The sequence below is a fragment of the Lactuca sativa genome, chromosome 7 (assembly GCF_002870075.4).
Source record: "Lactuca sativa cultivar Salinas chromosome 7, Lsat_Salinas_v11, whole genome shotgun sequence".
Lineage (NCBI taxonomy): Eukaryota > Viridiplantae > Streptophyta > Magnoliopsida > Asterales > Asteraceae > Lactuca > Lactuca sativa.
Window position 1 is genome coordinate 162,068,596 of NC_056629.2, and position 17,381 is coordinate 162,085,976.

Here is a 17,381-nt window from a genome sequence, read left to right on the forward strand (position 1 = left end):
GAGTACGAAAGCTCTTAGTTCAAACAATGTGATAATAAATTATATCCCGATCTAGCAAAACCACTAATATTATAAACACATATAAATCATATTTCTAAAACAATATATCCCATCCCGTCGATCCCTACATACTGACCCTATACAATGATCTTACAAGATCTAGACTAAGGAATCGATATGAACCACAAACTGACGATGCTACTTCGGAAATTCCCAGCCAGCAAACGAGGATCAATAAAGACATCAAATGAGGGGAATGGAATAAGTTTCACCACGAACCTTCGTTCGTAAAAGAAAGAACCACAAGACATTTTAAGTCAGGGGTAGTTATCTAGATAACAATGTCTAGGCGTGGTGCGACTATCATGCGGTATTATACCCCCAGACTCTACCTATCCTAACATCAAGCTTTGCCTAGCAGCGGCCTAAATATCATGAGGTATTTCACCCCCAGACGCACCCTATCCAGCAATATAACACCAGACATACCTAGCAGTGGTCTATTACCCACACACTGTGTTTAGGCAGTCCACAAAGTTCCCTTAATTACTTCGTGAAAGAAAATGTTGACATATGAAGCTCGGTCGATCACTTCATAAAAGAAACGCTGACTCCAAAGCTCTATCAAAATAAAAGTATCGGGAAATACTAATAGAGTATTCTCGTACGCTCCCGTAACCGACACACAAAATTGTCAAAAAAGACTTTGTACATGATAGTACTTCTGGCACATTATAGTACTCTGGTATGCGAAAGACTCGTACCCGAGAACATAATAGTACCCAGGCACAAGCACCACACAAGACACAGAGCTTTGAAAAGGACTTCGTACATAAAATGTACTTTTGTATGTAGGACGTACTCCACCGATCATCAATCTCACAACACACGTACTCTTAATACGAGGCTACCTAATGTCCAAACTTAATGGAAGTAAACATCTATATTTAAGTCTTAACCCATCACTAGGCAAGCCTACAATGCCTATAATCAATTTTCGATCCTATCTCCGTTTGGAAACGCTAACTATGAGTATACTTAACACAAAGTTTTAAGTAATAATATCGTATATACACATCTTAACACATATTGGACCATAAATGGTTCGTCCGTTGTATATCATCAATTATATATATAACACGTATTTCGAGCAATAACAAATACTTCACATACATATATAATTAATACTTTAATCAATACTTGTATTAAAATTATGTCCATGAAAGGGACTATGCACATGATACCCTATCAGATGAACACTTAGTTCAAAAATACATAATCCATACTCTCGGATCTAAAGTTTACCTCATTACCTAATCCATATTCCCGAATCTAAAACTAACCTCTTGATCTAATCCATACTCCCGAATCTATAACAAGTTTATCTATTTATCCTTTTATCTCATGATCCAAATCATCTTTTATCCCACACCAACAATCTTATCTACACATGCTCTACCCAACATATTTATAGATACAAAATACGTATACAATTTAACTCATTAAAACCTATATAATTTATCCATTCCACAATTATCTCAAATAAACAACAATATATACACACATAACACGTATTTCATAGCAAATACTTAATATTTATGTGTAAGAAGAAAGTGACTATATACTCACTTGATCAGAAGATGATCGGACAACAGTATGACTTGTAAAAGTAGTATTCTTCGGTAGATCTGGAAGATCTTCACAAAAACCGTCTTCTAGCGGGCAGAGCTTCGGCTCGGGAATTTCACTTCTCGGGATCTTCGGGGCTTTGGGTCTCGGGAATGATACCAGGGCTTCGGGATATTTCTTGCACGCAAAAAGATGCAAAACGAGAAAGAAAGGGAAGAATGGAGCACCAAAACTCGGCAGCCCTCAACATCTATTTTTAGGGTGCTGAAGCTGGGATTACGCTGGGCGTAATTTCGGAGTACGCTGGGCGTACGCTTTAGATCAGGCCGAAGACGTCATTGCTTACGATCACGGGTACTCGAGTGTTAGTTCAGGTCGACGTGGCCCATTTTAGTTCATGCATATGGGTACGTTGGGCGTACTCCATTACACTTAGCGTAAACTGGCATACCAACTTCAAAATTGCGTAACTTTCGCATACGAGCTCCATTTTCGACATTCTTTATATCCACGCGTAGGTGAAACAATGCTATACAACATTCGTTTAGACTCCGTCGGCTGGTTTCAATTTTATTTTTATTATATTATTTTTAGTAGGTCGGGACAGGAAAACTCCGTTATAAATTAATAACTTCTTCATCCGACGTCCGTTTTCGTCTGTCTTTTCACCATTGCACTACTAATAATGAGATCTTCAATTCTCGTTTAGATTTGTTTGACCAAAAATCATTCGATCTCAAATCCGAGTTTCGGGCTGCATACTGCTAAGCTGAAACTTAAAAAAATCATAACTTCGTCATACGAAGTCAGATTTGGGCATTCTTTTTATGCACGCTCTCGGTTTAATGAACTCTACAACTTTCATTTAAATCACTAAGGCTAAAAAGCACTTTATCGTAAATTCACTTTTTATGTCACACAGCGTTGTGCCGATTCTGTCGTGAAACTTTGACAGGACATAACTTCTTCGTTATAACTCAGATTTCAACGTTCTTTATATGTACGTAATCCTTGTCACATCTACTACAACTTAGTTAAGATTATTCATTCTAAATAATCTTCTATCAAAAACTCATTTTTGACGCTTAACGTCTCTAAATTGACTAGCTCGGATCTACGTGCGTTACAATTATCTCCCCCTTAGGATGATTACGTCCCGGAATCATCAACGAAAATAAGGCTTGGATATGATTCCATACGTTACCTCTTCATCCTAAGTAATAATCATAACTTCCATGTTTCCTTGAATGAGTATTTAACTCTAAGGCTTCTTGACTGCAGACGATGCTTAATCTTGCATTTGCTTTTCGTACTATGCTGTACTTACAATCATAACATACAAGTTACCAAATAAGTCCTTATTGTGGACTCCTTCTTCTTCTTAGGATAAATACTTTCCTTTATCTATTGTAACAGACCCATAGGTCATGATCTACTGACCTCTCATCGCATGATGCGGCGCTTAGTCTCAGCCTTTTTAATGTTGAATTCCAGAATGGAATATACCTTGCTTCATATTCTAATGTGATATAATCACATTTCAGCATGTAGCATTTCTAGCTACAAACTTTATTAACAACGAGCGCGATACCAATGATCGCATTTGACTTCAATCTTCTGACTTACCTCAGATGTTACTTCGAACTTGGTTCTACGAGCCACGTAACAAACTCATCGTAGTCGGACTCAATTCGATATGACCAATAGGGTCGGAATAACCACCATCTTACTAGCCATTACCGAAACAATGGTAATGACATACCAGAATAAAACAGAATCAATCACTAGCTTCTTGGTAACCTTGTGACTTTCCCTGATCCAAGTGTGAGTCCTGTGCTTCCGGTAGTATATGCATCTACTACCTTTGACACCTACTCTTACTCGTCCAAAGTATTGTCTTGCAGTCTCCAAGTCCTAAAATCACAAAACAATTTAACACATACGAATGTGTCCAAATAATCATAAACAATTTCCCTAGACTCTACTAGGACTTCTTCATTGCTCAATCTTCAATCATCAACTCTACTTCAACTCAATTGGTGATGGAAATACCGATTGATGAGACAACTTCAAGATTTTCACCGATCGTTCCATCATCCTGCCAATCGAAGGTGTACTTCAGACGTACCATACTCCTTGAAATGTACTGTTATTTTATAAGACTTTCTAAAGGCAAGATACCACTCTTACTATATCTTCCGATAGGCGTCATTCACTATCATAAGCCTTTTCATTTCCTCCATTTACTCAATTCCCTACGTGTCTTCACCATGACCTTTTGTATACCCAAGCAGACGTTCAGTGTACCGGGCGAGAATTTAAGATAGGAAAGATTCGTTTACGATAAACATATAAATCTCCTTATCACTCCGAAACGTTTACATGTTAGTTCTAATATCGTAGTCATACGCTTAGAATCCTACACACATAAGGCTTCCAGATCCGGTCGGCAACAGACCATAGATCCGAACAAATAATAGGATCAATATAGCTATCTCACAAGACATTTAGCACATAAAAGGATTTTAGGCATCATTCCTAGATTAAACTAGTGCTTGTGTCAATTTAGGTGTACTACGTAACATATTTTAGACACACTCCTCACAATCATTACTTAGCATTCTAAGTTTAAGTCGACAAATTTCCTACAAATTCCTAGTTTCCTTAAACTAATGCTCTGATACCAACTATGACATCCCCAAATTCACGGCCAGAAAAGACCAATTTGTTTATGCTTGTTTTTAAAATCAGAGTAATCTTTTAAAGAAAACGGTTGCGGAATTCATTCCCGAAACAAAATATGATAAGAATTTATCAAAGCATTTCTATAAAAAAATGAATTATTATTTTATAACAAAATCTCGGGATGTCATATTCAATACAGACCAAAAGCATAAACAGAACAAAAATAGACCTTATAACAATTATTCATAACTACTGGCCTATAATCCAAAATCTCTCGTTATGTCAGCCAACTTATGCTCTAGTACCATAACCTGTAATACAAAGAAAACTGAGAGGGTCAGGCTTGGGAGCCTGGTGAGCATATAGGGTTTTCAACCCACAATAATTGTTGGGTCGTGTTTTGTATAAAGTATTGCGTCTATTGGGCTCGTTAGCTAGTCCATTTTTGTATCTCCAGTATGGGCCTATCCATCCGTGAGTTTAGTAGGGTTTAGTATAAATATAGGTTCTTGCATGCATCTTACAAGTTAACGATAGAATAGAACGATCAGAGCGTTATTCAGAAGTTGATAATTATCGTTCTTGTAACCCTAAATCCTCTACAGCGGAAGTTCTTAGTCGAGCTCTGCTGAGGATTGTTTGATCTAATCATTCGAGATATTTTGATCCACACTTGTCTTATTTATTATCTTTGTGTTCTTCGCAATACCTGTTACAAAGATCTAATCGATCTTCAAGTTTGTTTTATAACTTATCAATTGGTATCAGAGCAGGAGGCTGTGTAATTCATACACATCTTTTCTGTGAAAAAGGTTGCGATTAGGGTTATTCCGCATTAACTAATATTTATTGAGCCGTCATCCCATAATTGACGTAACTCAACATTTATTTGTTTTACCCTAATTTAATATATTACAAGTCTTATCTTTCAAACAGGTTATTCGATCAAGCATGGACGAGTCACAATCAAATCCCATTAACATCTCAAACAACATTGGATCAACGACGAAGATTCCCATCCTTTACACCCAGGATTACGAAGTCTAGGCACATCACTTTGAAGATTATGTCATTGGATCTGAAGACAATGGATATCTTATTTGGGAGGCAATCGTGTCTGGACCATTTGCTCACTCAGCAACATCAAGAATCATTAAAACTCAGAAAGAGTATAATGATATGTTGAAAGACGTAAAAGATATTGCCCAAGATGAAAAGGATAAATTTCAGTGCAATATTAAAGCATTGAGACTTATCAGATTCGCTCTTCTATCTGATACTTTCAGGCTAGTGAGTTTGTGCAGCACTGGTAAAGAAATATGGGATAGGCTGCAAGAGTTATATTCCACAGACGAAGATCTCGAGCATTCCATTCAAACCTTACTTTTGTCTGAGTTTGGTGAATTTAAGCAGAATCCTGAAGAAACTGTGACTCAGACGTTCGATCGCTTCAATCATCTTCTTAGTAAGATGATTAAACACGATATTGAAAGGAAGCTGATTGAACAAAAGGTTACTTTTTTGAACGGTCTTAGATCTGAGTGGAGAGCGGTTGTGTCCACTGTTAAAGCACATGAGCAATTCAAATCTTACTCATTAGCAAAGCTGGTAGGGATTTTGAAATCCCAAGAAAAGATTGTCTTGCAGGAGAAAAATGTGGTTTCAAGCTTGGGATCATTGGCCCTTCTGTCCAAAAGCAAAGGTGTGGTGGAAGATGAAGACCTTAACTTGGAAGACTATGACCTTACCTCAGAAGACTATGCAATGATGGTGTCAAACCCTAAGAGGTTCATCAAGAAGAGGTTTCCTACCAATAAGAACCGAAATTGGCAGGGAAGTTATAGTTCTGAAAAGGTCAGGGAAGAACCGAAGGCAGAAGAATCAAAGAAAGAACCGAAGGCTGAAGGAGAATCGGGTGTGAACTGCTACTATTGTGGAGGAAAGAACCACTATGCCAAAGACTGTGTCCTGAAGAAAATGACTGAAAATGATGAGGAGGAAGATGAAGAAGCGATGTTAATGAAAAAGCTGGAAGAGATCAAGAGAAAGAAAACTGTTACTAACCCTTCAATGAATGCTTTAATTGTGCAGGGTTCGGTAGCAGATGATGAGTTCGGTGGCGTGGAGGTCTGGTCAACCGACTCTGAGGATGATGAAGTCAGGAAGCCATCTCATGGAACGGCTTATGTTGCGAAAGATGAAAGAAGCGGTGGAAAGTGCTTGATAGTGTCGGATGTATCTCATATGAGGGGATACAACACAGACGGTGGGAATGAAGACGCGAAGGAGCGTGAGGACTTGTGCTTCACAGCAAAACCTCTTAGTGTGCAGTTTAATGAGCTTGATGAATTAATCAAGAAGGTACAATCTATTTTTGTTTCATTCAAAGTCCCACAAAGTTCATATGAAAAAGAATTAAAAAATGTAAATTCAAGAATCTCTCATCTAGACAGCAGTTTAACTCAAACACGGGTCACCAATTCTAACCTAACTGACCAAATAAGCAGGGTGTCTTCAAAGAGTGAGGAACGGATGATGTGGATAGAGCTGAAGGAGTCAGAGTTAATCAAATCCAAGGACGAAAACATTTATTTACAAAGAGACAATTTGAAACTTTTAAAACAGAGAAATGTCTTTTGTTTAATTTCTAAGCGTCTTTACACTAATATAACTCAACTTCATTTGAACTGTGAAATAGGGCAGAAAATTCATCGCATGATTTTGCCCTTCCTTGAGTTTAAGGAGGATGAAATCGACGCTGAAGCATATAATTGTGAAAGTGTAGTTTCGTCTGAGGATGTAAATCCGACATATATGTATGGTCTAGACAAAATCGAATCTTTCATAAAGTCCAAGGACCATAAGGACATGCTGAAAAATCTTTTGGATGAAAATGATAAACTAAAACTAAGGACCGAAACCATACAAAAGTTTGACTTATTGAATGCCAACTTGAGCTCAGAAAATAAAATTGATGTTGAAAATGCATCTTAGCTTAATGAGGATGATGACATGAGTGTAATTTCTGTAGATGATGAAGTTGACTGTTCTGAGTTTGTCAAGAGCGAACCCAAAAACCACAAAAATCTTATTTCAGAAAATTCTGTGGAGTTTGCTCGACTGTCCCAACAAAGGTCCCCGATCCTTGAAGAAAAGGCTGTAGTATACCAAAAGGTAAGGACGACTCCAAATCAGGTGTATAAGGTCACAGGTGTAACCGAACATTAGACAGCCGAACTCACAGCCATTGTAAACGAAGATAATGCTGATGGTTGTGATGAGTTCTTCTGGTCCGCCCCTATCGACAATGCTGACGAAACCGTTGGTCTGTCAGAAAGGACGTCCTGGAAAAACAAAGGCAGATATGTGCCAGAGCCTTTGAACAAGCCTGATAGCTTCGACGTGCCAAGTACTAGTGGTACAAAAGATGTTCCTGAAGAAAAAGAAGTATCTGCAAAAGAAGTCACTCCTTCAAGCGAAACATCATCAGTTCAAAGTGAACCAGCTGATAAAAAGCAAAAACAAAAAGCAAATATCCATCGTCAGCCGAAGCAAGTGAAAAATCAAAAACAGCAAAGAAATCAGAGATACAAGAAGAATCTCTCTGAAAGAAAACAGTTCTGGCAATCTCAAAACGCCCATTTCTCTTATCATGACAGAAATTCAAAGCCAGAGAAAAGTACTGTTAGATCGCAAGAAGGTAATAACAACCGAAAGGAGAGGTTCGGTTCTGAGGGTCATAACAACCGAAAGGATACGTTCGGTTCGGAAAAATATGACAACCGAAGGCAAATGTTCGGTTCAGAAAACACAAACTACCGAAAGCATAAGTTCGGTTCCGAGAGCAAAAGCAACCAAAGTTCTAGGTTCGGTCTCACTAATGACCAAAAACAAAAGGGTCACTTAGAACCTCAAGTCAAGAAAACATCTCAGTCTAAATTCTCTCGTTCTACTTCTTCTAATTCTTCTAATTCCTCTCAACCTCATTCTAAATTTAATTCTGTTCGGACTCAAAAACCTAAATCTTCAACAGATCTGAAAGGAAAATCGAAGATATCATCAGTCAAAACATATCAAAATCATCCCAAAGTCCAAATACCTAAACCAGAATCTAAACCGACAGTAACAAATCCCAATAAAATTAAGCTTTTCACCATTAAAATGAAAGATGAAACAACGTTAATAAAAAGAACATATCTTGTTGACATCTCTCTTACTATTCCTGTTCCTGTGAAAGGCTCACATGGACCCAAGAAACTTTGGGTTCCTAAATCTGCTTAATTTTTGCAGGTTATCAGTGACGAGCAGTTTGACAAAGAATGGTATATTGACAGTGGCTGCTCACGTCACATGACAGGAAGGAAGGAAGAGCTGAGGGAATTTCGGTCTCTTTCAAACGGTGGAAATGTCAAATTCAGGAACAACTCATTTGGCACAATAAAAGGCTATGGAATGATAACAAATGGTGATTTTACGATTAGGAAGGTCGCATACGTTGAAGGACTACAGCACAACCTCATCAGTGTATCTCAGCTTGTTGGAGGTACCGGTCTCAAGGTCTCATTCGACGATGAGGGTTCGGAAATAATTGAAAAGAAAACGAAAAGTGTAATTCTCAAATCGGAGCGCAAAGGCGAAATGTTTCCCCTGACTCTCAAACCCATCAAAGGGAATCCAACTATCTGCCTGTTATCTAAAGCACAATCTGACAAAAGCTGGCTGTGGCACCGAAGGCTCTCTCATCTCAAATTCAAGGATATCAACAAACTTGTCACTGGAGGTCATGTTCGAGGTCTTCCGTTGCTCAAGTACAATCGAGAACATTTATGTGCTGCGCGTGAAATGGGGAAGCAGAGTCGTCAAAGTCACCCATCAATTGTAAACACTAAAGTTGTTGAACCCCTAGAGTTAATTCACATTGATTTGTGTGGTCCATCATCTATCGAAAGCATCGGCGGTAGCAAGTATATTCTTGTCATTGTTGATGACTTTTCGCGTTTTACATCGGTGTTCTTTCTGAAGCACAAATCTGAAGCAACTCTCAAGCTAAAGATGTTTATCAAGCAGGTTGAAGTACAGCTGAAGAAAGTCGTTCGCAACATCAGGAGCGACAATGGGCTGGAGTTCAAAAATAAAGAATTCGAAGAATTCTTGGCCAAAAAAGGAACCAGTCACAACTTCTCAGCTCCCTACACCCCTCAACAAAACGGGATTGTCGAAAGACGAAACCGATCTTTGTGTGAGGCCGCCCGAACCATGCTAAGTTTTGCTTCTTTACCTTTATATTTTTGGGCTGATGCTATTGCTGCAACATGTTTTACGTAGAACAGGTCATATCTCAATAAGCGCTTCACTCTCACTCCTTATGAGATCATCAACAACAGGAAGCCAAATGTCAAATTCTTCCATGTATTCGGTTCACGGTGTTTCATCTTCAATTCTAAAGAACATCGTAACAAGTTCGATGTCAAAGCCGATGAAGGGATTTTCCTAGGATATTCTCTCACTTCGAAAGCCTACAGGGTATTAAACAAGCGCTCAAGGAAGATAGAAGAAACTTATTATGTGACTTTTGATGATAGCTATGTCAAAAAGCTGAAGGCCACCGAAGACACAGTTGGAGAAATCTTTTCTCAAACAGGCCAAGTCACAGCCTCGATCGCAAATCTATTTGAGAAGTTTGTTGAGTTATTCGATGAACCAGAGAAGGGTACTCTCTCGGAAGCCAGTGCATCAGACAACAAAGTAGATCATCTGAAGCAACTTATCGAAGATGCTACCAAGCAAATGAATGAAGGAGGATCAAGTTCCAACGAACCTCCACAGCACGATGCTTCAGTTGAGGGGGAGGATCCATCTTCTTCATCACAGCCGAGCTCACATGTTGAGGGGGAGAACTGTTCTCTAGTTTCTCCTGAAAGCCAATCTGCACCCGAAAATCCTATAGTACCCGAAGGTGCTACAACACCCGAAAGCTCGACACCACCCGAAACCCCTGTAGCTCCGGAAACTCAAAACACACCTGAAAGCTTATCTGTCGAGGGGGAGAATGCCGATATGCTTTATGAAGATGATAGTCAATCTGAACTAGAAGAGATGGTAAACGCTGAATTGGATCCATCTTATGATCCAAATTACCCTCCTCTTGTCAAATGGACCAGAGATCATCATGTTTCACAGGTTGTCGGTAATGTCTCTGAAAAGGTCCTGACCCGATCACAACTAAAGGCAAAGCAAACTTCCTTATTTTCAAAAGTAGAGTTCTGTATGTTTAACTCCTTCGTCTCAAAAGTTGAACCAAAGACAGTTAACAATGCTCTTGATCACTCCGATTGGGTTCAAGCTATGCAAGACGAACTTATTGAATTCGAAAGGAATAAAGTTTGGCGCCTCATTCCAACTCCTCAAGATGCCTCAGTTGTTGGTCTCAAATGGGTCTTCAGAAATAAGATTGACAAGGAAGGCAACGTGATACGAAACAAAGCCCGTCTGGTGGTGAAAGGATACTGCCAGGAAGAAGGTATCGACTATGAAGAAACTTTTGCTCCTGTAGCCAGGTTGGAATCCGTTATAATATTTCTTGCCTATGCTGCACACAAGAACTTTGAGGTCTACCAAATGGATGTCAAGTGCGCATTTCTAAATGGAGAACTTGAAGAAACGGTGTACGTGGAGCAACCTCCTGGATTCGTCAATGAAAGGTACCCTAATCACTGTTATATTTTGCACAAAGCAGTATATGGACTGAAACAAGCTTTGAGGGCCTGGTATGAAACGCTAACCAAGTTTTTAAAGATGTCCAAATTCAAACAAGGTTCGGTTGACCCAACCTTCTTTCGTAAGAAGGAAGGTAACCACCTTATGATTGTTCAAATCTATGTCGATGATATCATCTTTGGCTCAACGAATCCTAGCTTAACGGCTGAATTCAGAAAGCTGATGGAGACTAAATTTGAAATGAGCTCAATGGGTCCAATTAACTTTTTCCTTGGTTTAAATATTAGACAGGGACCCGAAGGCATCTTTATTAACCAGGAAGCTTACACGAAGACTCTCCTTGCAAAATTTGGCATGATGGGAGACTCAAAGGTCAAAGTTGCAATGGCGTTCGGCACCAAACTCACTCCATCCTTGGAGAAGCCAGCAGTTGATATTACACTATATCGACAGATGATCGGCTCTCTGATGTACCTTACTGCTAGCAGGCCTGATATAATGTTCTCTGTTTGTTACTGTGCTAGATTTCAGGCGAATCCTCGTGAACCTCATATGCTTGCAGTGAAGAACATTCTCCGGTATCTCAAGCGAACTACCTCTCTAGGCTTATCGTATCCATCCAACTCAGGATTCTTTGTTCAAGCCTACTCCGACGCAGACCTTGGAGGTTGTGGACTAGATAGGAAAAGCACCACGGGAGGCTTCCAATTCCTTGACGGGAAGTTGGTTAGCTGGCAATCAAAGAAACAGACTTGTGTGTCTTTGTCTACTGCTGAAGCAGAATACATCGTAGCTGCCTCCTATACATCTCAAGTGATTTGGATCCAAAGTCAACTCTGGGACTATGGACTCAATATGAAAAAGATCCCACTATATTGCGACTCTGAAAGTGCAATTAGGATCTGTCATAAACCAGTGCAACACTCTAAGACTAAGCACATAGCACTGAGGTATCACTTCATTGAAGATCATGAGCTGGGAACGTCGAAATTCATTTTGTTCGATCAACTGGCTGACATCTTCACCAAAGCTCTTCCTGAAGCATCTTTTAACAAAATACTACAAGGGCTAGGTATGATGGAATCGGAGTCAGTACCAAAAATTACCTCTCAAACTCAAAAGCAAGAAGCGAAATAGACCGAACGTTCGGGTTCGGGTCTTGTACTAATGTACCGAAATGAACCGAACGCTCGGGTTCGGTTGAATTATCTGCTTTTCGCTCATCAATCAAAGGTAGTTTTCTTGGTTGTAGATCTTATGTATAATTGTTCCAAACGCTTTTATCTTATTGTCAAAGTTATTTTCTTTTTCAAACTTATTTTCTTTGCCAACCGAAATCAACCGAACGTTCGGGTTCGGTTCCAGAATTTTTCTCACCCGAAATAGACCGAACGCTCGGGTTCGGTTCCAAAGTTTTTTTTCCCAACCGAAATAAACCGAACGCTCGGGTTCGGTTCCAACATTTTTTTATTTTTTTTTTATTATTTTTCATTATTATCAAAAATTCCAAAAATAATTTTTTTTTCATAACTTCAAAAACTCCAAAAATATTTTGTTATTCCTTTTATTTTTTTTTTGGTTCAATTTTTTTTTATTTGTGTGTTCGCTTATGGGGAAATTGTTTAATTAGCTAAGTGTCCCTAGAAGCATGCTGCTGTATGTGTCCAAAGCCTCACCTCATTCTGAATAATAGCCTTAATGACTTGGTATACACAAACCTTGTCTTCCCAATTAGGCTATCATATTTATTTTACTCATGAGCTACCTAACTCTCTTCTCACATGAGATAAGAGTTTTCTGCTTGGTCCTATTTTTCACAGCAGAGGTACTTTGGTTTCTTTACAACATCTACATTGCATTTCTTCATCTTATTCGTTTCACCAACGTAACCCTTGAGACTCTCAGAAATTAACACTGAGGTCTATGGTTACACGATTTCTGTGTTTATGATCTTAGTTTCGTGCCACTATGAGCTAAGTGAAACCCAAAATTCAATACCCAATACGAATTGACGGTGAACAATTATTTTGCTCAAGTTTTCACTAATGAATTGATGGATGTACCTCTATGAAATCTCAATTTTTTTTTTGTGTGATTCCTATGAAATTGTTAAAACCAATAACATTTCCTAGCCAAATTAAATTATCTCAAACCTACTTGTTCAACAGACTACACCGGTCTCACAAGTACTTCGTTCGATTTCTATCTTATTTCAAGATTAGGAATTCAGATTGAAGCAACAACCAACCCCAAAAGCCTAATTAAAAGAAGTCTTTCAACACTTTTTAATAAGTGTATGATCGTTATTCAACGGGAAACCTCACAAACACTTTAAGGTCTCTCTTGACTTTGAAGGAAGAGATTCGTGCCCGGGATCATTTGTTTCATGTCTTTATTGACATCACATAATCCCACAAAAAGTGTTGCTTTATTCCTTTTCTTTTACACCCTAAGCACGAAAATCTTTGATTTTCCAAAATTCAGGTTCTATTAATTACAAGGTATTTTTTTTGATTGACGGTTGATTAAAGGCTGTGGTTGATTTTAATCCACGTGGGAGTATTTTTTTTAAAAAAAAAAGGATGTCGTTACAATTTAAAGGGATTGGATGATGACATGATGACTCAGTCAGGAGTCTAATTGATTTGATTTCAAACGGCGCAAGAGGAAAGCGTGCGAATCTGAACCGTTTCGTCTCCAAACGGCGCCTGATGGGAAGGCGTGTTATTAGGGATCTGACATTCTCTCTCATGCGTGATCATCGGCAACCCCAACTGTCACGCATCAGTCAACTCCGAAAAACCCTTCGTTTTTCAATCGAAGATTTGGGAAGATCTTTCTCTCTCCTTAACCCCCAGTATAAAAGGCAACATAATCTATCGTTTACCTCTTTACTGCAATTAAAATTCTCAGAGAGCAAGATATCCTTAATCCTTAACTGTTCATCATCTTCTCCACTTTCTTCAAGCAATGGCAGATTCATCTTCAGTTCACGCAACATCCAACATTTTGCCCATTCGCCCACAGCAAAGCCTAATCATCGATTTAACCGCTCATGCTTACGACACATTCATGTTCCCCATCATCGAGTGTCTGAAGTTTTCTCCGATCGCTCTTGCACTTACAAGAGCTGAAACTGTTCCGATGGAGTTCTTGTCACAGATCTTTGCGACCGCTCACTACGACAAGGTCGTTGAAAGAATCTTTTTTGATGTCTTTGAGCACAAGGCATCAATTTTAAAGCATAGGTTTTGCTCGCTGTTAGGGTTTGAACCTGATTCTTCCAGGGTTAACCCTGAAATGATTCCAATGGGTCACTTGTTAAACATGTTCTACAACATGGGCTACACGGAGGTGCTTACTACGGTCACGAAGTTCAAGAAGTCGTGCCTACCTCCACAGTGGAATGGGATGTTCACTGTTCTCTTCAAGGGGTTATCCGAAAGAAGTGCTGGATCTGATGGAGCCAGCCGCTTATTTCTCTCCATAATGTATGGTATCTATAATGGCATCAACATGGATTATGGGTCTGTTCTATGGCAACAACTCATCCAGAGTCTCTCCTCTACTTCCAGACATTCAGAGATCTCGTATGCTAGGTTCTGGACTCTTATCACGAAATGGGTGATGGACAAGTACCACGTCCCCATTGTCGCTGGTGCTCCAATGTCTTCGATTGGTACCTTTCATACCACGAAGATCATTGTGTCGGATGCTTCAAAGTTTCCATTCAACAGTTCTATTTCGGAAACCATGTATGGGGATGTTCCTGCTGATAGCTGGATTATCAGGACATACAAGGAATTCAAGTGTTCTGGTCCGAGGGATTTTACTCCGGAGATGTTGAAGTCCATACATGACACCGACAAGCCTGCTCCAAGAGGCAAGAAGGCTGATAAAGGGAAACAGGTGGCCAAAGGGGCAAAAGGCCCATCTCCAAGGAAGAGGAAACCCACTAAGGCTGCTCAGTCTCCGCAGCAGAAGAGAAGAAAAACTCAGCCGAGGCAAAAGCTGGTTATCGCTTCCTCCTCAAGCGAATCTGAGGGTGAGAGTTCAGATTCTGATGACTCTCCTCGTGGCAACACTCCACCCAGATCTCCAACCCTGAATTTCATGTCTTTACTTCTCCAATTTCTTCTCCACCTAAAACCATTCCTATTTCTATTTCCCCCATAACTTCCACTACTTCAATACCACCCACTTCCATCCCAATACCACCACCAATATTCACCGACGCAACCACAACATCCATTGCAGATGTTAGAGCCAACGTATCTAATACGGGGGTTCATACTGACGCATCCAAATCCACCTTAGCACCCGAAACCACCCCAGCACCCGAACCTACACCTACACCTGAAACAACCCAACCCGAACCTACCCATACTACTGAACCACCAGCTTCACCACCACCACTTTCTCCTGGTCATGCTTCCAAGGGAGAAGAACCACTCCTTGTCAGGGATAATATGACGTTTGACTCGGTCTACTATAGTCCGTTTCAAGTACAGAGTGATGACGATGACGACGCTCCTGTCACCAAAAGACATCTCAAGGAGCTCCATGACAAAATTGACTCGCTCATCGCCTCCTCTTCCACTTCTCAATCATCCCTTTCTGAAGATGTTGTTCAGAAGATTGTTGACGCTTTCTCTAAAGCTCAGCAAGATTCCCTTGCTTTTGCAACCACCGCCATCGATGCATCTACAAAAGCCTGTCAGGTTGCGACCAAAAAAGTCGATAAACTATTTACTGATGCCTCTTACCTGTTAAAGTCTTTACAGGAGAGTGCCAATGCTGCCAAGACTACGTTGGAACCTATTGTTCACCAGCTGGCAACGTCAGTCTCAACTGAGTTAAAGTCCTTCGCTTCTTTTCGTCAAACGCTTTCAGACGACAACTCAGCCTTTCGCACAACCATTGACAAGCGTCTCTCGAAGCTTCAAGAAGATTTGGCTGCCAAGAACTCTCTTATGGATGTTCTAGCCAGGAAGACCACCGCTCTGAAGGTCAAGAGCGTTCAACTCTCCAACTCTCAACAGGAGATTGACTCTCTTCGGTCCGAAAGGGAGGTGATAAAGTCGTGTGTTTCGGATGTCCACTCTGCCATCTCCAACATCCTCGAAGCACATGATCCAATTCTTAACTATACTGTGAGGCGTGACCTTGCAGAGAAGCTCGCTTCGCCCTTTCCCTACTCAGCAAAATCGAAGGGTACTTGATTTCGTGTCCATTCCGAAACAAGGGGGAGAGAAGGAATCAATGTCTCAACCACCTCCTACCTCAAAAGCAACTCACACAACCGAACCTCCTCCAGTAGGCCAAGCCTCCGGTTCTGGTGTGAAAGACAAAGGCAAAAAGATTGCTGAGGAGGATGAAGATGAAGATAAAGAGACAATCGCTGAATTGTTGAAGCGAAAAAGTCGAAACAATGATGCTGATATCAGTGCTCGTGTGGCTAGAGAGGCTGAAGAAGCCGAACGAAAACAGAAGGAAGCCCACGACCTTCTTGAGAGTAGGAAAACTCTTTTTCCTGCTTGGACTCTTAAGAGGATGATAAAAGAAGCCATTGAGACACCGAGTATCTTGTGGCTGGAACCTGTAATCTCTCTAGATTGTTCCAACACTGTCGACTCACAGTTCGACATGCCACTGACCCGAAAGGCGTTCATCTTTCATGCTTTCTCCAACGTTGCAAAGTTCCCTCATCCTCATCCACAGTTTGATCGGGACTTAATCAATTTTTATCTGAAAGCTGCTCAACCCCAATATCAGACTTGGAGCGCTCAGAAAATTGTCAACGTTCGGGTCTTGAAGCCGTATAGTGAAGGGAACTTCATCAACATTCGGTTCAAGGTACTTCGGGGATCTGCCAAAACCGAACATGCTATTTCCCTTGCAGATCTTCCCAACCTTAATCCCCATGATTGGATTATCTTGCCCAGCATCCTACTCACCAACGAAGCTGAATACGGTCCGATCATCGACCATTTCAAGAGGATGCTCGTGTGCTACATCATGGAAGTTGCACTGATGGATCAGGAGATTGCGAGCGTATTTAAGAAGAAACCTACAATTTCTTCTATTGGCTCTGCCAGTGATCTCAACCAAATGCAGATGGGTAAAATTGACTCGAGAAGGAATTCGGTCATGTTTACCAGGAACGAAGGACAGAAATGTCTTTTCACCTTGGCCGACAAACACCTCTATACCACTGCCTGTTTAGAGCATGTTTTGGGGATCATCCACAGATGCAAGCAGAACACAGCGGATGATGTCAAGTACTTCGATGACATGATTCAATGGTACATTCGGTTCAGACAGACTATTCTCGCACTAATCTCACGTCT